Here is a 26,097-nt window from a genome sequence, read left to right on the forward strand (position 1 = left end):
GAGGTCAGAGGAGAATGGGCAGACTGGTTCGAGCTGATAGAAAGGCAACAGTGACTCAAATTGCCACCCGTTACAACCAAGGTAGGCAGAAGAGCATCTCTGAACGCACAGTGCGTCGAACTTTGAGGCAGATGGGCTACAGCAGCAGAAGACCACACTGGGTACCACTCCTCTCAGCTAAGAACAGGAAACTGAGGCTACAATTTGCACAAGCTCATCGAAATTGGACAGTAGAAGATTGGAAAAACGTTGCCTGGTCTGATGAGTCTCGATTTCTGCTGCGACATTCGGATGGAAGGGTCAGAATTTGGCGTAAACAACATGAAAGCATGGATCCATCCAGCCTTGTATCAACGGTTCAGGCTGGTGGTGGTGGTGTCATGGTGTGGGGAATTTTTTCTTGGCACTCTTTGGGCCCCTTGGTACCAATTGAGCATCGTTGCAACGCCACAGCCTACCTGAGTATTGTTGCTGACCATGTCCATCCCTTTATGACCACAATGTACCCAACATCTGATGGCTACTTTCAGCAGGATAATGCGCCATGTCATAAAGCTCGAATCATCTCAGATTGGTTTCTTGAACATGACAATGAGTTTACTGTACTCAAATGGCCTCCTCAGTCACCAGATCTCAATCCAATAGAGCATCTTTGGGATGTGGTGGAACGGGAGATTCGCATCAGGGATGTGCAGCCGACAAATCTGCGCCAACTGTGTGATGCCATCATGTCAATATGGTCCAAAATCTCTGAGGAATGCTTCCAGCACCTTGTTGAATCTCTGCCACGAAGAATTGAGGCAGTTCTGAAGGCAAAAGGGGGTCCAACCCCTTACTAGCATGGTGTACCTAATAAAGTGGCCAGTGAGTGTATATTACAGCATTACACTATTATACTGTACACATCAGTACGGTACAGTATATATTACAGCATTACACTATTATACTGCACACATCAGTACGATACAGTATATATTACAGTATTACACTATGGTGCTGCAGACATCTCCGGTGGGCCCAAGCACTGACACCTGCTAGCATACTGGCCAGCAGCTGCCTAGGCCCCCACTGCTCCAGGGGCCCCCCAGCCAGTGGCGTGTCGCTGATAGCGGCACACCCAGCTGCTATGGGGCCCCTGAGAGTGGTGCGGTGCTGTCTGTGTGTGATGCTGTATGTGTGATAGTGGTGTTGTGTGTATTGGAGATATTGGAGATTGGCAATGATGTGAGTGATGGAGAGAGCAGTGATGGGGGTGGTGGGGGAGAAGGCAATGTTATTGGTGGTGGAAAGGACGATGGGGTGGTGGGGGAAGAAGCAATGATGGAGGTGGTGGGGGAGAAGGCAATGATGGTGGTGGGGGGAAGGCAGTGATGGTGGTAGGGGGAGGCAAGGATGGTGGTGGGGGAGGCAATGATGATGGTGGGGGAGGCAATGATGAAGGTGGGGGAGGCAATGATGAAGGTGGGGGAGGCAATGTTGGAGGTGGTGGAGGAGAAGGCAATGATGGTGGTGGGGGAGGCAATGTTGGAGGTGGTGGAATGGGGAATGTTGGGGTGGTAGGGGAGAAGGCAATGATGGTGGTGGAAAGGACCAAGATGATGGTGATGGGGGGAGGCAATGATGACGGTGTTGGTATGGGCAATGATGGGGGTGGTGGGGGAGAAAGCAATAATGGTTGTGGTGGAAAGAACAATGATGATGGGGGAGGAGGCAATGATGGAGGTGGTGAATGATGGAGGTGGTGGATGAGAAGGCAATGATGGAGGTGGTGATGAGGACAATGATGGGGGTGGAGGGGCAGAACAATTATGGAGGTGGAGGGGGGTTTCATTATATTCTGTAGGGGGCTGCATTATTCTCTCAGGGGGCTACATCATACTATATGAGGGGAGCTGCATTAAGCCCTATGAGGGGGCTACAGTATATTCTATGGGGTGCTGCCGTATGAGGGGGTTGCATTATATTCTGTAGAGGGGATGCATTATACTGTATGAGAGGGGCTGCATTATGCCATATGAGAGTGCTACATTATATTCTATCAGGGGGCTACATTATACCTTATGAGAGAGTTGCATTATATTCCATGAGGGAGACTACATTACATTCTATGAGGGGGGCTACCCCTGCTACATAATTAAGACGTGTACTACCTTATATTATACCCTGATATTAGCGCGTTTTACCACACAATTGGTGGTCTTTGAAGGCCCATGATTTTCTCTGGTGGGCCCAAGGTGCTCCAGTCCGATGCTGATATGTATTACAGTATTATACTATTATACTGCAGACATAAGTACGGTACAGTATATATTACACTATGGTGCTGCATACATCAGTACGGTACAGTATATATTACAGTATTACACTATTATACTGCAGACATCAGTACGGTACAGTATATATTACAGTATTACACTATTATACTGCAGACATCAGTACGGTACAGTATATATTACAGTATTACACCATGGTGCTGCACACATCAGTACGGTACAGTATATATTACAGTATTACACTATTATACTGCAGACATCAGTACGGTACAGCATATATTACAGTATTACACTTATACTGCAGACATCAGTGTGGTACAGTATATATTACAGTATTACACTATTATACTGCAGACATCAGTACGGTACAGTATATATTACAGTATTACACTATGGTGCTGCACACATCAGTACGGTACAGTATATATTACAGTATTACACTATTATACTGCAGACATCAGTGCGGTACAGTATATATTACAGTATTACACTATTATACTGCAGACATCAGTGCGGTACAGTATATATTACAGTATTACACTATTATACTGCAGACATCAGTGCGGTACAGTATATATTACAGTATTACACTATTATACTGCACACATCAGTACGGTACAGTATATATTACAGTATTACACTATTATACTGCAAACATCAGTACGGTACAGCATATATTACAGTATTACACTATGGTGCTGCACACATCAGTACGGTACAGTATATATTACAGTATTACACTATTATACTGCAAACATCAGTACGGTACAGCATATATTACAGTATTACACTATTACACTGCAGACATCAGTGCGGTACAGTATATATTACAGTATTACACTATTATACTGCAGACATCAGTGCGGTACAGTATATATTACAGTATTACACTATTATACTGCACACATCAGTACGGTACAGTATATATTACAGTATTACACTATTATACTGCAAACATCAGTACGGTACAGCATATATTACAGTATTACACTATTACACTGCAGACATCAGTACGGTACAGTATATATTACAGTATTACACTATTATACTGCAGACATCAGTGCGGTACGGTATATATTACAGTATTACACTATTATACTGCAGACATCAGTACGGTACAGTATATATTACAGTATTACACTATGGTGCTGCACACCTCAGTGCAGTACAGTATATATTACAGTATTACACTATTATACTGCAGACATCAGTGCGGAACAGTATATATTACAGTATTACACTATTGTACTGCAGACAGCAGTACTGTACAGCATATATTACAGTATTACACTATTATACTGCAGACATCAGTACGGTACAGTATATATTACAGTATTACACTATTATACTGCAGACATCAGTGCGGTACAGTATATGTTACCACCCACCTTTCGTGTCTACCTCTTTCCTCATAGACTGTAAGCTTGCGAGCAGGGCCCTCATTCTTCTTGGTATTTGTTATAATCAATGTGATTATTGTTATGCTGTAATGTCTATTGTCTGTACAAATCCCCTCTGAAATGTAAAGTGCTGCGGAATATGTCGGCGCTATAGAAATAAAATTATATCAGTGCGGTACAGTATATATTACAGTATTACACTATTATACTGCAGACATCAGTACGGTACAGCATATATTACAGTATTACACTATTATACTGCAGACATCAGTGCGGTACAGTATATATTACAGTATTACACTATTATACTGCAGACATCAGTACGGTACAGCATATATTACAGTATTACACTATTATACTGCAGACATCAGTATGGTACAGTATATATTACAGTATTACACTATTATACTGTAGACATCAGTACGGTACAGTATATATTTCAGTATTACACTATGGTGCTGCAGACATCAGTGCGGTACAGTATATATATAATATAGTATATATATATAATATATAAGTATATATTACAGTATTACACTATTATACTGCAGACATCAGTACGGTACAGCATATATTACAGTATTACACTATTATACTGTAGACATCAGTACGGTACAGCATATATTACAGTATTACACTATTATACTGCAGACATCAGTATGGTACAGCATATATTACAGTATTACACTATTATACTGCAGACATCAGTATGGTACAGTATATATTACAGTATTACACTATGGTGCTGCAGACATCAGTGCGGTACAGTATATATTACAGTATTACACTATTATACTGCAGACATCAGTGCGGTACAGTATATATTACAGTATTACACTATTATACTGCAGACATCAGTACGGTACAGCATATATTACAGTATTACACTATTATACTGCAGACATCAGTATGGTACAGTATATATTACAGTATTACACTATGGTGCTGCAACATCAGTGCGGTATAGTATATATGACACTATGGTGCTGCAGACATCAGTACGGTACAGTATATATTTTACAGTATGGTGCTGCAGATATCAGTACGGTACAGTATATATTACACTATGGTGCTGCAGACATCAGTACGGTGCATTATATATTACAGTATGGTGCTGCAGACGTCAGTACGGTACAGTATATATTACAGTATGGTGCTGCAGACGTCAGTACGGTACAGTATGTATTACACTATGGTGCTGCAGACATCAGTACGGTACAGCATATATTACAGTATTACACTATGGTGCTGTAGCCATAAGTACGGTACAGTATATATGACACTATGGTGCTGCAGACATCAGTACGGTACAGTATATATGACACTATTGTGCTGCAGACATCAGTACGGTACAGTATATATGACACTATGGTGCTGCAGACATCAGTACGGTACAGTATATATGACACTATTGTGCTGCAGACATCAGTATGGTACAGTATATATGACACTATGGTGCTGCAGACATCAGTACGGTACAGTATATATTACAGTATGGTGCTGCAGACATCAGTACGGTACAGTATATATTACAGTATGGTGCTGCAGACATCATTGCGGTACAGTATATATTACACTATGGTGCTGCAGACATCAGTACGGTACAGTATATATTACAGTATGGTGCTGCAGACATCAGTATGGTACAGTATATATTAGAGTATTACACTATGGTGCTGCAGACATCAGTACGGTACAGTATATATTACAGTGTGGTGCTGCAGACATCCGTACAGTACAGTATACAGTATATATTACAGAATGGTGCTGCAGACATCAGTGCGGTACAATATATATGACACTATGGTGCTGCAGACATCAGTACGGTATAGTATATATTACAGTATGGTGCTGCAGACATCAGTACGGTACAGTATATATTACAGTATGGTGCTGCAGACATCAGTATGGTACAGTATATATTACAGTATTACACTATTATACTGCAGACATCAGTACAGTACAGGATATATTACAGTATTACACTATTATACTGCAGACATCAGTACGGTACAGCATATATTACAGTATTACACTATTATACTGTAGACATCAGTACGGTGTCAAGGTGAAAATATATTTTCTTATATAACTTTTATACTTTTATACTGTGAAACAATAAGTTTTTCCTAATTGCTTGCTAATGCAAATGTAACTGTATTAAAGATGGCTGCCAGTGTTCACTTTCACTTAAATTCAGTGTCTAAAGAGTTAAGTTAAGTTTCATTTCTCCTAAAAAAAGATAACTCAGGAATGTGAAGAAGAAGTAACCATCGGGAGACGTTTTGACGAATCAGAGAGAGACTGGACACTAGATGTATACTGCATAAACCCCGCCTAATGCACGCCTTCCCCTAACACTCAATATAGTATTGTGTATTTGTAAATAAAGCCAGTTGTTGTACTGCTCCTGACAGGTGTGGATGCGGGACATTAGCTAAGACTGAATCAGCTGCGTGTCTGAGTCATTCTTAATTGGTACCAGATGTTTTGCGCTCGCACAATGATTTGGAATGACTGGTGAATGAGGATTTATTGTCGTTTACGACCCCGACAATTTGGCGCCCAACGTGGGGCGTGGACAGTGATCCGAGGCTCCTCTGGACCCATGCCTGGATGTCTGTGGATGATACCTGTAGTGGCTGACCTCGAGGACTGATCACCCTCCAAAACACGGTAAGTGAGATCATATACACTGTATGTGTCACACTTGCTAGTGTCTCAGCCGTTATTGGTTTGTCTGTGGTCTCCTTGGGTCTGAGGGGTGACCGGTCGAGTGGTGAGACTGAGTGCGATCCTGTGCCACGCTCTGAACCAGCAACTGAGAGACGTCGCATTCTGCGCGTCCTCGTGTACACCACACCTCCTCCACCGGTCATTGTACTCCATTCAACCACCCTACCCGTGACTATTGTCTAGTAGTGAAGTGGAGTGATAAATTGAGCTAGTTGCAGATTGTGGGGCAACTTAGAGGAAGGGATAGGAGACGCAGCCTCTGTGATATTGTACCAGCTAGGTAATTAAGACGTCCCGAGAAGGGACCACCTGTATTTCTGTGGAGGGCTCTCACTAGGAGACCGCCTCCCGACTGTTGGAATATCGTGGCAGGATAATCTGTTAATCACTGCTGTTCAAGGTTAGGGAAAGGAAATATTGAGCGCGAGGCTCTTTTCCTAGTACGTCGAACGTGAGGCTCCGTACTGTGGAACATCAGTGTTGATATCGCTACCAGTGGTTTTTCTGCAGAGAACCATAGTATTCTGTAAGAGTCATGCTGCGTATCTTAAAGCAGAAGAAGTCTGTGCCCCACAAGTTAGATGAGGATGCTGTGGAGGTCAAGGCAATAGTAGCGTCACGGGAAGGCAAGAAGGCAGTCAAGAATGTTGAGAGATTGTATAAGCATGTAGGATTGCCCTCGTCAGGGAGATTACAGCCGGCTATGTGGCATAATCTCATAGAGAACAAACGAGGCATGTTGAAAGATAAAGGATTGTTAGAACAAGCACAAGCTCATCTGCGAGTTGCGCGAGGCTTGAAGAATGAAGGATGGAAAGAGATTGATGGGGAAGGAGGATCAGACAATGCGGAACCTGTGTTTGGTTATAAAATGCCTTTGAACTGTGATCTTATAGATTGTAAAATGGCCGCCGTGCCACTGATGATGAAAATGCAGTCCCAACCACCGCCCTATAATGGCGACAAGACGAGCTCTCCAGAAGCGTGGGTGTGTCCTGTTTGTGGCGTGCAGAATCCAACCTGGGTGGAAACCTGCCGTGTGTGTGGGGCGGGCCGTCCTTGGGGTTCCGCCCAGACCATGGACGGAAGTGGGGCATGCCACGCCTCCACTGGCAGCCATCTTGGTGCACCCGGAATTCCTCCCCAGCCACTATGTCCGCTGGTAACACTTTCCGGCGAGTACTATCAGGGACCACCACTTCCTGAGAAACCTCCGGCACCGACAGATGCTGTTCCCACCTCTAATGTTCCTGTTTCTGTTCCGGCCTCTGGGCCTAGTCTCCCGGTGCAACCCACTGTGATATTTGTAAATACACCTGGTCAAGGTCCCTTCACTCTTGATGCCCTGACCGGCAGTACGGCTTTCCGGTCCGTAATGCGTATGAGGCGCCAAGCTAACGGAGATGATGAGGGATCAGAAGATTCTGACAATCAGGTTGCTACAATTCCCCCTGCCCCGCCACTGCTATTAGGTCCGTTCGAATCCCCCCGGCCCGGAAGGAGCCCACTACCTACCCCTCTCAACAAATCCTCTAGGTTGCCCCATGACCCTGAAATCTGGTTCCCCTGTCATTCACGCTATTACATCACACCTCAGGGCTCCCAGGTTCTTTTCTCAGTGGGGTATGGGGACATAGTTACCCACCAGGTAGGAGCCATAGTGAACCCAGCTAACTCTACCCTGTCGCATAGAGGTGGTTTGGCCCAACAGATAGCTAAAAAGGGAGGCCCAGCCATAACCCAAGAGTGTCAGGCCTACCTTACCAATTATGGCCCCTTGCATCCAGGAGACGCTATGTCCACCCAGGGAGGGAATTTGCCCTGTGATATAGTGTTACACACTGCAGGCCCTATATATGATTACAGGACACCCGAGCATTGCCGTACAATATTGCAGACCGCCTTACAGACAGTGCTTATCTTTGCAGGACGGCTAGGGAGAGATACACTTCCTCGTAGAACTTTGGCTATACCATTGATATCTTCAGGACTCTTTGGATACCCACTGGGCCCCTGTATGAAGGAACACGTTGAAGTCATCAAGAATTGTCTCCAATCAACCCCAGATCTCGATTTACAAGAAGTTAGGATCGTCTGTTACCATGAATCCGAATTAGAGGGCATCATGCCCTTGGTAGCTGAATACATGATACCACTGATGCACACAGGTATAAAGCCCCTGGATGAGGTAATACCCACAGCACCCCCAACTGCCCCGAAGGATGAGGCAGTGACACATGACGAAGAAGAAGAAGGGCTGAAGCTGAAATACAAACCCTTCACTCCGGTACAAATTGATGCTATTGTTAACAAGTTACCTGACCCGGACAAATTTCCCATGCAGTATGTAAGGAAACTGGAACAGACTAGGAGCATCTACGGGGCTACATGGTCTGATCTATCAGGCATCACCTCAATCAAAGCCTCCAAATATTTTCTCCCCACCATCATGAAGGAATTGGACCCCACTAAAGCAGGACCTCTCAACAAGTTCAAGTCTGGAAAGGAGTTTATCGCTCAACTCACAAAGTGGGCCCAGGATCGTCTCTGTGACGAAGCAGGATCAATACAGGATATACAACAAGAATCTGGTGAAGCTGTGGAGAAATACGCTGCCAGACTAACTATGCAGTTTGAAGACTTGGGTTATTCAACTCATGTGAAGACGCAGGCAGCCTTGTTGGTCCGTGCTTTTATTGATGGTCTGGAAGATCCACTGAAGGATAAGGTCATGAAGCTTCGTCCCGAATTACCTGATGGTCCCCTAAAACAGGCCCTCACTGTTGTGAAGAGTTATCAGAAAATGCTTCAAAGGGAAGAAAAAGAAGCAGAAAAGGAAGCAGAGAAGGAAGCACAGAAGGACAAAGGCAAGAAGAAACCAGCCATGTATATGGCAGAAGCCTCAGAAGTACCTGTTATGGTGTATCAGGCTCAGGATCGGTATGGATCACCACGCTTGAGGCCGAGAGGGTCCCAGGGCCAAAACTACAGGGACAGACCAGTTCGTGATGACCAAGGGAGACCTCTGTGTTGGGAGTGTGCCAGCCCTGGTCATATGAAAAGAAGTTGTCCTCGCAGGGGGCACCCTCAGAGACCTCTTCCTCCTCCACACTCATGAAGTTCAGGCCAACCGGTGCCCACTTTTCCCGCCACCTGTACTTCCTCGTCTTGTGGTACAGTGACCCTGGAAGTGGACAATCAACCTCTCAAGTTCTTAGTGGACACTGGGGCGGCCACCTCTGTTATCTCTTCATCTCAGCTGCCTCCTACAATCTCCCTGTCTTCAGATTTCCTCACATGTATTGGAGTTGAAGGTCAACAAACCTCATCACCACTCACTGTTCCCGTCCCAGCTGGCCCATTCTCTGGTGTCTTTGCCAAATTTCTGGTGTCTGAAACCTGCCCCGTCAACCTTCTAGGAGCTGACCTCCTTCAAAGGCTTCACGCTACCATCATCTTCGGTGATCAAGGGATGGAATTGCAATTACAAGATCCTGCCTCACAACAAGGCACTGAAGATCGTTGTGTCCTTAAGGCTTTCCCTCTGATGATGATGACTCTGCAAACGACACCTTCCCCGGATTTGCCCAATCTACCTACCACTCTGTGGTCAACTGGACCTGAGGATGTGGGTCTGCTCAAAGTGCCTCCAGTAAAAGTCCACCTCAAACCTGGGCACCCATACCCCAGACTACCTCAGTATCCGCTTAAGGCTGCCCAAGAGCGGAGCCTTGGAGTTCAGATTACCTCCCTCTTACATTCTGGAGTGCTAATCAGATGTGTTTCACCCTGTAACACACCCCTGTTTCCAGTGAAGAAGAAGACAGCTCCTGGAGACCCTCCGAAGTACAGACTTGTACAGGACCTCAGAGCAGTCAATTCAGCCACCATCTTGGAAACTCCTGTGGTACCCAACCCAAACACCTTGCTTTCTCAAGTGCCTACTTCAGCAACACTCTTCACCGTTATTGACCTGGCTAATGCTTTCTTCAGTGTCCCGCTTCATGAAGACTCACAGTTTTTATTTGCCTTCACGTTTCAAGGATCTCAGCTGACCTGGACCAGGACACCACAGGGTGCCCAGAACTCCCCTAACCAGTTCACTCATGCTGTGAAGATGACCCTGGATCCGTGGGTGTTACAGAATCTTCATGTCACGCTTCTCCAGTATGTTGATGACCTACTCCTCTGTGGAACTGAAGAGAATCTGTTTGCTGCTTCTGAGTCCTTGCTCCTTTTTCTTCATTCTGCCAACTGCAAAGTCTCAAAGGCCAAGGTCCAGTGGTGCAAAGAGAAAGTCGTCTTCCTCGGACACTGCATCTCTCAAGGCTCGAGACACCTCACCGAGGACAGAAAACATGCAATCGAGGATATCCCTTATCCAAAGACATACTCTGCTATGCAGTCTTTCTTAGGACTCATTACCTACTGCAGACAGTGGATTCCGGATGCTTCAAGACTCATGCAACCTTTGTATGATTGCCTCAAGACTGGAGGACCGGACTGGGATCATGCTGAAAATCCGTATATCTATGCTCAGCAAAAGGACTGTTTCCTGGCTCTCAAGGAAGCTGTTGTCAGCGCCCCTGCTCTGGGTCTCCCTGACTACACTCAGCCGTTTCATCTCTTTGTTTCAGAATCTGAAGGACATGCCTCTGGTGTGCTGGCACAGAAACATGCTGATCGTTTCCGTCCTCTGGCCTACTACTCAGCCAGGCTAGACCCTGTTGCCAGAACTGCTCCTTCCTGCCTCAAGGCTGTGCATGCAGCCCATGTTCTTCTGGATAAGTCTGCTGACATAGCACTTGGTCATGACTTGGTCATTCAAGCTGGACATGATCTCTCTGCTGTCCTCCAACAAACATCTCCTAAGCATCTAACGAGCCAAAGACATCTCAGACTTCAGTGCTCTCTACTTCTGCCCTCCAACATCACCTTCCAGAAATGTACTACCATCAACCCAGCCACTTTGCTTCCACATTCTAGGGGGGAGTTCCCTGACGGGTATAAGGACTTACCAGACGGGAGGTCACCTGATGACCCGCATGACTGTGTAAAAGCACTGGAACAAGAAGCCTCTGCACCACAAAATGTGGTAACTCAAGAACTTCTCAACCCTGATTTGCAACTATGGACTGATGGATCTCGATTTGCAGACTCTTATGGCAAGTTCCACACTGGATATGCGGTCACCACTGAAACAGAAGTCCTTCTGGCTGAAGCCTTGCCACCTCACCTTTCGGCTCAAGAAGCCGAACTTGTGGCCCTACAACAAGCATGTTATCTAGCAGAAGGGAAGACGGCCAATGTCTACACTGACTCAAGATACGGCTATGGAATCTGTCACGATTTTGGATTCCTGTGGAAGTCCCGAGGGTTCATTACGGCTACAGGAACCCCTGTTAAACATGCACTAAGGATTAAAGCCCTGATGAAGGCATTGGAGCTACCTGTACAAATTGCGGTGATCAAGGTCAAAGCTCACGGGAAAGTCAATTCGAAGGAGACTAGAGGAAACCATTTAGCAGATCAAGCTGCCAAAGCTGCTGCCATAAAGAATGTCTCAGCAAAGTGGGAAGAAGAAGAAACAGCACCAGAAAAACCCTGTTGGGAAGGCACTGATACACCTGTGATGCCTGTGCTTACCAGAGCACAAACAAGAGAACAGGCAACCAAAGAAGCTACCCAAGCCGAAGAAGAACGAGACTTTGAGAAGTCCGAAGCCCGAAGAAAGAAGAGGGAGTTGATAGAAGACATGGAAATGGAATACCCTGCCACCGGATCTGTCTGGAAGCCAGCCCGACCACCTGAAGAGAGATTGTGGGAAGAACAAAAGTTGACCTCTAAAGAAGAAAAGAAGCAGTGGGAAGCTGCAGGAGCCATTCATGGGAATCGTAGTTCTGCCGGACAATACCAATTTCCTAGACTCTATAAGGTGGATGGGAAACCCTGTCTACCCAAAAGAATGTATCCAGCCGTTGCAGCATGGGCTCATGGATCAACTCATCGAGGAAAGAACCAAGCTCTGGCCTGTATCAAGAAGCTCTACTGGGCCCCAGGAATCTCTACCACTGTCACAGCCTACTCAAGAGCCTGCCCAGTCTGTGCCATCTGTAACCCAACAGCCACCGCCAAGGTTCCACTTCAGCATCTTGCCAAACCAGACTACCCTTGGCAGAGAATCCAGGTTGATCATATTCAGATGCCCAAGTCAGGAAAGTATGAGTATGTCCTAGTGGCTGTGGATATGTTCTCAGGATGGCCCGAAGCCTACTCAGTGACCAACATGACTGCCAAAACTACAGCTAAGAAGCTCATCACTGAAATTTCGTGCAGATTTGGAATTCCCGAAGTTGTTGAATCAGATCAAGGCCCAGCCTTCACTGCCAATGTCTACGAGGAATTGTGGCACATGTTAGGGACAGATTTGGGTCTGCACACCCCCTATCACCCCTCCAGTTCAGCCAAAGTTGAGAGAATGAACTCCACAATTAAGACCCAGTTGCTTAAAATGAGCCAGGACCACCCACTCCCATGGCCAGATTTGCTCCCCGTGGTCCTATACCATATCAGACACACCCCACAGGGAAAACACGGCCTGACTCCCTTTGAGATTCTTTTTGGTGCTCCACCTAAAATAGGAGACATTAGGCCACAAGAGTTGTCTGAGACAAATGATAAAGTTGTACAATTTGTGATTGCATTGTCTAAGGAACTGTCTAACACCCACTCTACAGTTTCTGCTTCTCTTCCAGAATCCACAGGTGACGTGGTCCATGACTTTGTGCCAGGAGACCTGGTGTATGTGAAAAAGTTTGTGCGCAGAGATTGTCTCCAGCCGAGATTTGAAGGACCCCACACGGTGATCCTGGTCACCCCCACTGCAGTAAAACTTGAAGGAAAGAGCACCTGGATTCATGCTTCACACTGTAAAAGAGACCGAACCAGTGTTTAGTCACAGTAGTGACTGAAGGGAAATGTTGCTGTTGTTTTTGACCTTGGGACTGGGGGCCATCCTCGCCCCTACCTCTTCGGCCCCTATTGTAAATAAGAATTCTGGTCCCTTTATTCTCTGGGTAAACCTGACAGCCCCGGTGAATATCTGGCGATTTGATTTCTGTGATGTAGTCAAGTGCCTTGAGACTGAACGGGTGGTAGAGGGGATCATCCAGTTCTATATGTGTGTTACCAGACAAGACAACAATAATTGTCATTATTGGACAGATGCTGCCTGGAGTACGGGGAATGATTGGGGATATAAACCTAGCGAAGCCATGTTCCCCAAGGATGGGACGGGTAGGAGTCTTCGTGAGAGAATGCATCTAACAGCCCTTCTGCAACCATTTAGGGGCTGTAAATGGGGTAGAAGCTGTCACCCCCTTCTCCTAAATCTTGAAAGCCCTCAATCTGCTGATCTGCAGACGTTCGTACTAGGAAGGCATTATAATTATGTATTTAGTGCTGGACCTTATGCGTATTTAGGCCATATACGGCTTCAGGATATTAGCTTCAGACCAACCAAGGCCCCCGTTACCAGTACACCTAAAATAGGCCCAGGTGAGCGTTTGCAAAATGTAGTTAATGAAGTGATCCCCATTCCAGGTCTCAGTTGGCAAGAGGTTTTCTCCATAGAAACACAAACAGCCCCAAGGAAAAATTTGTGGTTAGAATGGGTGAGGTACAATGTAAAAGTCCAGAATATCTCTGTAGGATGTATTGCTTGTGCTGCTGCGAATACACACCTATACACACATGCATTGCTTTTCCCTGATGACAACACCACTGCCTGTGTCATGAATTTGTTGAAAGGTTTGAAGCCCACTGATTGCCCAGATTACGTCCCACTAATTCATAAGGAACCCAAACTAAAGGTCCCAGGAGAAGTAACTGTATTAGCTGACAATTACACCTGCTATAATTCCCACGACACCACAGGTACACCAGTAGGGATCTTCGAGACAGGTTTCTGCAAAGAGAATAGTTCTCTAGATACTGACTTGTTAATCAAACATACACAATATATGTATGACATTTATTGGTTATGTGGAGATGGTAAGCTCCGTCCTAGGTTGCCAAATGCCTGGACAGGCCAATGCACCCTTGTTAAACTAGCTATGCAGTTCAAGATTCTACCCTGGGATCCAAAGATACCTGATGAACCTACCAGGAAAAGGAGAAGCCTCGATCAGCTCCATATGAGTTATGAAGAAGATCCACTAGTATATATTGATGCTATTGAAGTGCCAAGGGGGGTGCCTGACCAATTTAAAGCCCAGAACCAGATCTATGCTGGCTTTGCTTCTATAATCCCACAGGTGCAGATTAATAAAAATGTTGAATGGATCAATTACATATATTACAGTGAACAAAGGTTTGTCAATTTCAGCCAAGATGCCTTCCAAGGTATAGTTGAAGAATTGGGCCCTAACACTAGAATGACACTCCAAAATCGACTAGCCCTTGATATGATATTAGCTGAGAAAGGAGGAGTTTGTGGGATGGTGGGAGAGGAGTGTTGTACCTATATCCCTCAGAACTCTGGAGTGAATGGAAAAACCATGATAGCCCTTAAAAAGATAACTGGGTTAGCAGCAGAATTGAAAACTAATGCTGGAGTAGACACATCTTTCTTTTCCGGCTGGTTGGGTGGACTCAAGGGATTCCTTCAACAAGCTTGTATAGTACTGATTGCCCTCCTTGTAATTGGATCGATAACTCTTTGTTGTGTTATTCCCTTGTATAAAAAGGTTATTGCCAAAGCAACTCCGACTGGCACCTTCCTCAATCAAGAAGTAGACCCACCAGAGTACGATGGTACTGATCTAGGGGAGATCCCTAAGTATATTCCCCTCAAGAGAGTAGACAAAACCCCCCATTCTCAGATGATGTTAAGAGACTTAGTTTAGGGACAGCGGGAGAACTCCATGTGAGGTTAGTGAAGGGTTCAGCTGCCTGGAGGCCTCTCGCTAGGGGAGAGCTTCTGAGGTGTCTGGATGAAGAAATCCACCTCCCCTTTTCCCATCGCATGGACAGTCTCGAAGGATCTTTCATTAAGGGAAAAACTTAGTGTTTAGGGGGGATTGTCAAGGTGAAAATATATTTTCTTATATAACTTTTATACTTTTATACTGTGAAACAATAAGTTTTTCCTAATTGCTTGCTAATGCAAATGTAACTGTATTAAAGATGGCTGCCAGTGTTCACTTTCACTTAAATTCAGTGTCTAAAGAGTTAAGTTAAGTTTCATTTCTCCTAAAAAAAGATAACTCAGGAATGTGAAGAAGAAGTAACCATCGGGAGACGTTTTGACGAATCAGAGAGAGACTGGACACTAGATGTATACTGCATAAACCCCGCCTAATGCACGCCTTCCCCTAACACTCAATATAGTATTGTGTATTTGTAAATAAAAGCCAGTTGTTGTACTGCTCCTGACAGGTGTGGATGCAGGACATTAGCTAAGACTGAATCAGCTGTGTGTCTGAGTCATTCTTAATTGGTACCAGATGTTTTGCGCTTGCACAATGATTTGGAATGACTGGTGAATGAGGATTTATTGTCGTTTACGACCCCGACAATGGTACAGTATATATTACAGTATTACACTATGGTGCTGCAGACATCAGTGCGGTACAGTATATATTACAGTATTACACTATTATACTGCAGACATCAGTGCGGTACAGTATATATTACAGTATTACACTATTATACTGCAGACATCAGTACGGTACAGCATATATTACAGTATTACACTATTATACTGCAGACATCAGTATGGTACAGTATATATTACAGTATTACACTATGGTGCTGCACACATCAGTGCGGTATAGTATATATTACAGTATGGTGCTGCAGACATCAGTACGGTACAGTATATATTACACTATGGTGCTGCAGACATCAGTACGGTACAGTATATATTACAGTGTGGTGCTGCAGACATCAGTACGGTACAGTATATATTACACTATGGTGCTGCAGACATCAGTACGGTACAGTATATATTACAGTGTGGTGCTGCAGACATCAGTACGGTACAGTATATATTACACTATGGTGCTTCAGACATCAGTACGGTACAGTATATATTACAGTGTGGTGCTGCAGACTTCAGTACGGTACAGTATATATTACACTATGGTGCTGCAGACATCAGTGTGGTACAGTATATATTACAGTATTACACTATTATACTGCAGACATCAGTGCGGTACAGTATATATTACAGTATTACACTATTATACTGCAGACATCAGTACGGTACAGCATATATTACAGTATTACACTATTATACTGCAGACATCAGTATGGTACAGTATATATTACAGTATTACACTATGGTGCTGCAGACATCAGTACGGTACAGTATATATGACACTATGGTGCTTTAGACGTCAGTACGGTACAGTGACACTATGGTGCTGCAGACATCAGTGCGGTACAGTATATATGACACTATGGTGCTGCAGACATCAGTGCGGTACAGTATATATGACACTGGTGCTGCAGACATCAGTACGGTACAGTATATATGACACTATGGTGCTGCAGACGTCAGTACGGTACAGTATATATGACACTATGGTGCTGCAGACGTCAGTACGGTACAGTATATAAGACACTAAGGTGCTGCAGACATCAGTACGGTACAGTATATATGACACTATGGTGCTGCATACGTCAGTACGGTACAGTATATATGACACTATGGTGCTGCAGACATCAGTGCGGTACAGTATATATGACACTATGGTGCTGCAGACATCAGTGCGGTACAGTATATATTACACTATGGTGCTGTAGACATCAGTGGGGTAGAGTATATATTACAGTATGGTGCTGCAGACATCAATACGGTACAGTATATATTACACTATGGTGCTGCAGACATCAGTACGGTACAGTATATATGACACTATGGTGCTGCAGATATCAGTGCGGTACAGTATATATTACACTATGGTGCTGCAGACGTCAGTACGGTACAGAATATATGACACTATGGTGCTGCATACGTCAGTACGGCACAGTATATATGACACTATGGTGCTGCAGACATCAGTGCGGTACAGTATATATGACAATATGGTGCTGCAGACATCAGTGCGGTACAGGATATATTACACTATGGTGCTGTAGACATCAGTCCAGTACAGTATATATTACAGTATGGTGCTGCAGACATCAGTACGGTACAGTATATATTACACTATGGTGCTGCAGACATCAGTACGGTACAGTATATATGACACTATGGTGCTGCAGACGTCAGTACGGTACAGTATATATGACACTATGGTGCTGCAGACATCAGTACGGTACAGTATATATTACACTATGGTGCTGCAGACGTCAGTACGGTACAGTATATATTACACTATGGTGCTGCAGACATCAGTACGGTACAGTATATATTACACTATGGTGCTGCAGACATCAGTACGGTACAGTATATATGACACTTTGGTGCTGCAGACATCAGTGCGGTACAGTATATATTACACTATGGTGCTGCAGACATCAGTACGGTACAGTATATATTACAGTGTGGTGCTGCAGACATCAGTACGATACAGTATATATGATACTATGGTGCTGCAGACATCAGTACGGTACAGTATATATGACACTTTGGTGCTGCAGACATCAGTGCGGTACAGTATATATTACACTATGGTACTGCAGACGTCAGTACGGTACAGTATATATTACACTATGGTGCTGCAGACATCAGTACCGTACAGTATATATTACACTATGGTGCTGCAGACATCAGTACGGTACAGTATATATTACACTATGGTGCTGGAGACATCAGTACGGTACAGTATATATTACACTATGGTGCTGCAGACATCAGTACGGTACAGTATATATTACACTATGGTGCTGCAGACATCAGTACGGTACAGTATATATGACACTATGGTGCTGCAGACATCAGTGCGGTACAGTATATATTACAGTATTACACTATGGTGCTGCAGACATCAGTACGGTACAGTATATATGACACTATGGTGCTGCAGACATCAGTACGGTACAGTATATATTACAGTATTACACTATGGTGCTGCAGACATCAGTGCGGTACAGTATATATTACAGTATGGTGCTGAAGACATCAGTGCGGTACAGTATATATTACAGTATGGTGCTGAAGACATCAGTGCGGTACAGTATATATTACAGTATTACACTATGGTGCTGCAGACATCAGTGCGGTACAGTATATATTACAGTATGGTGCTGCAGATATCAGTGCGGTACAGTATATATTACAGTATGGTGCTGCAGACATCAGTGCGGTACAGTATATATTACAGTATGGTGCTGCAGACATCAGTACGGTACAATATATATTACAGTATTACACTATGGTGCTGAAGACATCAGTGCGGTACAGTATATATTACAGTATGGTGCTGAAGACATCAGTGCGGTACAGTATATATTACAGTATGGTGCTGAAGACATCAGTGCGGTACAGTATATATTACAGTATTACACTATGGTGCTGCAGACATCAGTGCGGTACAGTATATATGACACTATGGTGCTGCAGACGTCAGTACGGTACAGTATATATGACACTATGGTGCTGCAGACATCAGTACGGTACAGTATATATTACACTATGGTGCTGCAGACGTCAGTACGGTACAGTATATATTACACTATGGTGCTGCAGACATCAGTACGGTACAGTACATATTACACTATGGTGCTGCAGACATCAGTACGGTACAGTATATATGACACTTTGGTGCTGCAGACATCAGTGCGGTACAGTATATATTACACTATGGTGCTGCAGACATCAGTACGGTACAGTATATATTACAGTGTGGTGCTGCAGACATCAGTACGGTACAGTATATATGACACTATGGTGCTGCAGATATCAGTACGGTACAGTATATATGACACTATGGTGCTGCAGACATCAGTGCGGTACAGTATATATTACACTATGGTGCTGCAGACATCAGTACGGTACAGTATATATGACACTTTGGTGCTGCAGACATCAGTGCGGTACAGTATATATTACACTATGGTACTGCAGACGTCAGTACGGTACAGTATATATTACACTATGGTGCTGCAGACATCAGTACGGTACAGTATATATTACACTATTGTGCTGCAGACATCAGTACGGTACAGTATATATTACACTATGGTGCTGCAGACATCAGTACGGTACAGTATATATTACACTATGGTGCTGCAGACATCAGTACAGTACAGTATATATTACACTATGGTGCTGCAGACATCAGTACGGTACAGTATATATGACACTATGGTGCTGCAGACATCAGTGCGGTACAGTATATATTACAGTATTACACTATGGTGCTGCAGACATCAGTACGGTACAGTATATATGACACTATGGTGCTGCAGACATCAGTACGGTACAGTATATATGACACTATGGTGCTGCAGACATCAGTGCGGTACAGTATATATTACAGTATTACACTTTGGTGCTGCAGACATCAGTACGGTACAGTATATATTACACTATGGTGCTGCAGACATCAGCACGGTACAGTATATATTACACTATGGTGCTGCAGACATTAGTACGGTACAGTATATATGACACTGTGGTGCTGCAGATATCAGTAAGGTACAGTATATATTACACTATGGTGCTGCAGACATCAGTACGGTACAGTATATATGACACTATGGTGCTGCAGACATCAGTGCGGTACAGTATATATTACAGTATTACACTATGGTGCTACAGATATCAGTACGGTACAGTATATATGACACTTTGGTGCTGCAGACATCAGTACGGTATAGTATATATTACACTATGGTGCTGCAGACGTCAGTACGGTACAGTATATATTACACTATGGTGCTGCAGACATCAGTACGGTACAGTATATATTACACTATGGTGCTGCAGACATCAGTACGGTACAGTATATATGACACTTTGGTGCTGCAGACATCAGTGCGGTACAGTATATATTACACTATGGTGCGGCAGACATCAGTACGGTACAGTATATATTACAGTGTGGTGCTGCAGACATCAGTACGGTACAGTATATATGACACTATGGTGCTGCAGATATCAGTACGGTACAGTATATATGACACTATGGTGCTGCAGACATCAGTGCGGTACAGTATATATTACACTTTGGTGCTGCAGACATCAGTGCGGTACAGTATATATTACACTATGGTACTGCAGACGTCAGTACGGTACAGTATATATTACACTATGGTGCTGCAGACATCAGTACGGTACAGTATATATTACACTATGGTGCTGCAGACATCAGTACGGTACAGTATATATTACACTATGGTGCTGCAGACATCAGTACGGTACAGTATATATTACACTATGGTGCTGCAGACATCAGTACGGTACAGTATATATTACACTATGGTGCTGCAGACATCAGTACGGTACAGTATATATGACACTATGGTGCTGCAGACATCAGTGCGGTACAGTATATATGACACTATGGTGCTGCAGACATCAGTACGGTACAGTATATATGACACTATGGTGCTGCAGACATCAGTACGGTACAGTATATATGACACTATGGTGCTGCAGACATCAGTACGGTACAGTATATATGACACTATGGTGCTGCAGACATCAGTACGGTACAGTATATATGACACTATTGTGCTGCAGACATCAGTGCGGTACAGTATATATTACAGTATTACACTATGGTGCTGCAGATATCAGTACGGTACAGTATATATGACACTTTGGTGCTGCAGACATCAGTACGGTACAGTATATATTACACTATGGTGCTGCAGACATCAGCACGGTACAGTATATATTACACTATGGTGCTGCAGACATCAGTACGGTACAGTATATATTACACTATGGTGCTGCATACATCAGTACGGTACAGTATATATGACACTATGGTGCTGCAGACATTAGTACGGTACAGTATATATGACACTATGGTGCTGCAGACATTAGTACGGTACAGTATATATGACACTGTGGTGCTGCAGATATCAGTAAGGTACAGTATATATTACACTATGGTGCTGCAGACATCAGTACGGTACAGTATATATGACACTATGGTGCTGCAGACATTAGTACGGTACAGTATATATGACACTGTGGTGCTGCAGATATCAGTAAGGTACAGTATATATTACACTATGGTGCTGCAGACATCAGTACGGTACAGTATATATGACACAATGTGCTGCAGACATCAGTGCGGTACAGTATATATTACAGTATTACACTATGGTGCTGCAGATATCAGTACGGTACAGTATATATGACACTTTGGTGCTGCAGACATCAGTACGGTACAGTATATATTACACTATGGTGCTGCAGACGTCAGTACGGTACAGTATATATTACGCTATGGTGCTGCAGACATCAGTACGGTACAGTATATATTACACTATGGTGCTGCAGACATCAGTACGGTACAGTATATATGACACTTTGGTGCTGCAGACATCAGTGCGGTACAGTATATATTACACTATGGTGCTGCAGACATCAGTACGGTACAGTATATATTACAGTGTGGTGCTGCAGACATCAGTACGGTACAGTATATATGACACTATGGTGCTGCAGATATCAGTACGGTACAGTATATATGACACTATGGTGCTGCAGACATCAGTGCGGTACAGTATATATTACACTATGGTGCTGCAGACATCAGTACGGTATAGTATATATGACACTTTGGTGCTGCAGACATCAGTGCGGTACAGTATATATTACACTATGGTACTGCAGACGTCAGTACGGTACAGTATATATTACACTATGGTGCTGCAGACATCAGTACGGTACAGTATATATTACACTATGGTGCTGCAGACATCAGTACGGTACAGTATATATTACACTATGGTGCTGCAGACATCAGTACGGTACAGTATATATTACACTATGGTGCTGCAGACATCAGTACGGTACAGTATATATGACACTATAGTGCTGCAGACATCTGTGCGGTACAGTATATATTACAGTATTACACTATGGTGCTGCAGACATCAGTGCGGTACAGTATATATTACAGTATGGTGCTGAAGACATCAGTGCGGTACAGTATATATTACAGTATGGTGCTGAAGACATCAGTGCGGTACAGTATATATTACAGTATTACACTATGGTGCAGCTGACATCAGTGCGGTACAGTATATATTACAGTATGGTGCTGAAGATATCAGTGCGGTACAGTATATATTACAGTATGGTGCTGCAGACATCAGTGCGGTACAGTATATATTACAGTATGGTGCTGCAGACATCAGTACGGTACAGTATATATGACACTATGGTGCTGCAGACATCAGTGCGGTACAGTATATATTACAGTATTACACTATGGTGCTGCAGATATCAGTACGGTACAGTATATATGACACTTTGGTGCTGCAGACATCAGTACGGTACAGTATATATTACACTATGGTGCTGCAGACATCAGGACGGTACAGTATATATTACACTATGGTGCTGCAGACATCAGTACGGTACAGTATATATTACACTATGGTGCTGCAGACATCAGTACGGTACAGTATATATGACACTATGGTGCTGCAGACATTAGTACGGTACAGTATATATGACACTGTGGTGCTGCAGATATCAGTACGGTACAGTATATATTACACTATGGTGCTGCAGACATCAGTACGGTACAGTATATATGACACTATGGTGCTGCAGACATCAGTGCGGTACAGTATATATTACAGTATTACACTATGGTGCTGCAGATATCAGTACGGTACAGTATATATGACACTATGGTGCTGCAGACATCAGTGCGGTACAGTATATATTACACTATGGTGCTGCAGACATCAGTACGGTACAGTATATATTACACTATGGTGCTGCAGACATCAGTGCGGTACAGTATATATTACACTATGGTGCTGCAGACATCAGTACGGTACAGTATATATTACACTATGGTGCTGCAGACATCAGTACGGTACAGTATATATGACACTATGGTGCTGCAGACATCAGTGCGGTACAGTATATATTACAGTATTACACTATGGTGCTGCAGACATCAGTACGGTACAGTATATATGACACTATGGTGCTGCAGACATCAGTGCGGTACAGTATATATGACACTTTGGTGGTGCAGACATCAGTACCGTACAGTATATATTACACTATGGTGCTGCAGACATCAGTACGGTACAGTATATATTACACTATTATACTGCAGACATCAGTACGGTACAGTATATATGACACTTTGGTGCTGCAGACATCAGTACCGTACAGTATATATTACACTATGGTGCTGCAGACATCAGTACGGTACAGTATATATTACACTATGGTGCTGCAGACATCAGTACGGTACAGTATACATATATGGTGCTGCAGACATCAGTGCGGTACAGTATATATGACACTGTGGTGCTGCAGACATCAGTACGGTACAGTATACATATATGGTGCTGCAGACATCAGTGCGGTACAGTATATATGACACTATGGTGCTGCAGATATCAGTACGGTACAGTATATATTACACTATGGTGCTGCAGACATCAGTACGGTACAGTATATATGACACTATGGTGCTGCAGATATCAGTACGGTACAGTATGTATTACACTATGGTGCTGCAGATATCAGTACGGTACAGTATATATGACACTATGGTGCTGCAGATATCAGTACGGTACAGTATATATTACACTATGGTGCTGCAGACATCAGTACGGTACAGTATATATGACACAATGGTGCTGCAGACATTAGTACGGTACAGTATATATGACACTGTGGTGCTGCAGATATCAGTACGGTACAGTATATATTACACTATGGTGCTGCAGACATCAGTGCGGTACAGTATATATGACACTATGGTGCTGCATACGTCAGTACGGTACAGTATATATGACACTATGGTGCTGCAGACATCAGTACGGTACAGTATATATTACACTATGGTGCTGCAGACATCAGTGCGGTACAGTATATATTACACTATGGTGCTGCAGACATCAGTACGGTACAGTATATATGACACTGTGGTGCTGCAGATATCAGTACGGTACAGTATATATTACACTATGGTGCTGCAGACATCAGTACGGTACAGTATATATTACACTATGGTGCTGCAGACATCAGTACGGTACAGTATATATGACACTGTGGTGCTGCAGACATCAGTGCGGTACAGTATATATTACACTATGGTGCTGCAGACATCAGTACGGTACAGTATATATTACACTATGGTGCTGCAGACATCAGTACGGTACAGTATATATGACACAATGGTGCTGCAGACATTAGTACGGTACAGTATATATGACACTGTGGTGCTGCAGATATCAGTACGGTACAGTATATATTACACTATGGTGCTGCAGACATCAGTGCGGTACAGTATATATGACACTATGGTGCTGCATACGTCAGTACGGTACAGTATATATGACACTATGGTGCTGCAGACATCAGTACGGTACAGTATATATTACACTATGGTGCTGCAGACATCAGTGCGGTACAGTATATATTACACTATGGTGCTGCAGACATCAGTACGGTACAGTATATATGACACTGTGGTGCTGCAGATATCAGTACGGTACAGTATATATTACACTATGGTGCTGCAGACATCAGTACGGTACAGTATATATTACACTATGGTGCTGCAGACATCAGTACGGTACAGTATATATGACACTGTGGTGCTGCAGACATCAGTGCGGTACAGTATATATTACACTATGGTGCTGCAGACATCAGTACGGTACAGTATATATTACACTATGGTGCTGCAGACATCAGTACGGTACAGTATATATGACACAATGGTGCTGCAGACATTAGTACGGTACAGTATATATGACACTGTGGTGCTGCAGATATCAGTACGGTACAGTATATATTACACTATGGTGCTGCAGACATCAGTGCGGTACAGTATATATGACACTATGGTGCTGCATACGTCAGTACGGTACAGTATATATGACACTATGGTGCTGCAGACATCAGTACGGTACAGTATATATTACACTATGGTGCTGCAGACATCAGTGCGGTACAGTATATATTACACTATGGTGCTGCAGACATCAGTACGGTACAGTATATATGACACTGTGGTGCTGCAGATATCAGTACGGTACAGTATATATTACACTATGGTGCTGCAGACATCAGTACGGTACAGTATATATTACACTATGGTGCTGCAGACATCAGTACGGTACAGTATATATGACACTATGGTGCTGCAGACATCAGTGCGGTACAGTATATATTACACTATGGTGCTGCAGACATCAGTGCGGTACAGTATATATTACACTATGGTGCTGCAGATATCAGTACGGTACAGTATATATGACACTATGGTGCTGCAGATATCAGTACGGTACAGTATATATTACACTATGGTGCTGCAGACATCAGTACGGTACAGTATATATTACACTATGGTGCTGCAGACATCAGTACGGTACAGTATATATGACACTGTGGTGCTGCAGACATCAGTGCGGTACAGTATATATGACACTATGGTGCTGCAGATATCAGTACGGTACAGTATATATGACACTATTGTGCTGCAGACATCAGTGCGGTACAGTATATATTACACTAT

The 26,097-nt window shown here is 43.7% G+C and overlaps 1 protein-coding gene across 5 annotated transcripts in view; it reads right to left on the reverse strand.

Annotated features, from left to right (window-relative positions):
* Positions 1 to 26,097, reverse strand: part of SANBR (SANT and BTB domain regulator of CSR) — a 114,364-nt gene that overhangs the window by 87,378 nt on the left and 889 nt on the right. Inside the window, exon 1 of one of the 5 annotated variants that reach the window (XM_073565043.1) lies at positions 3,662 to 3,776. The exons of the other annotated variants lie outside the window; for them this stretch is intronic. The gene's annotated coding sequence lies outside the window, so the exon portion shown is untranslated. Of the gene's footprint in view, positions 1 to 3,661; positions 3,777 to 26,097 lie in introns of those variants that run through there. 5 annotated transcript variants of the gene reach the window in all.

The sequence above is a fragment of the Dendrobates tinctorius genome, unplaced genomic scaffold (genome assembly GCF_039654945.1).
Source record: "Dendrobates tinctorius isolate UK_male_01 unplaced genomic scaffold, ASM3965494v1 ptg000518l, whole genome shotgun sequence".
In the NCBI taxonomy this organism is placed as follows: Eukaryota; Metazoa; Chordata; class Amphibia; order Anura; family Dendrobatidae; genus Dendrobates; species Dendrobates tinctorius.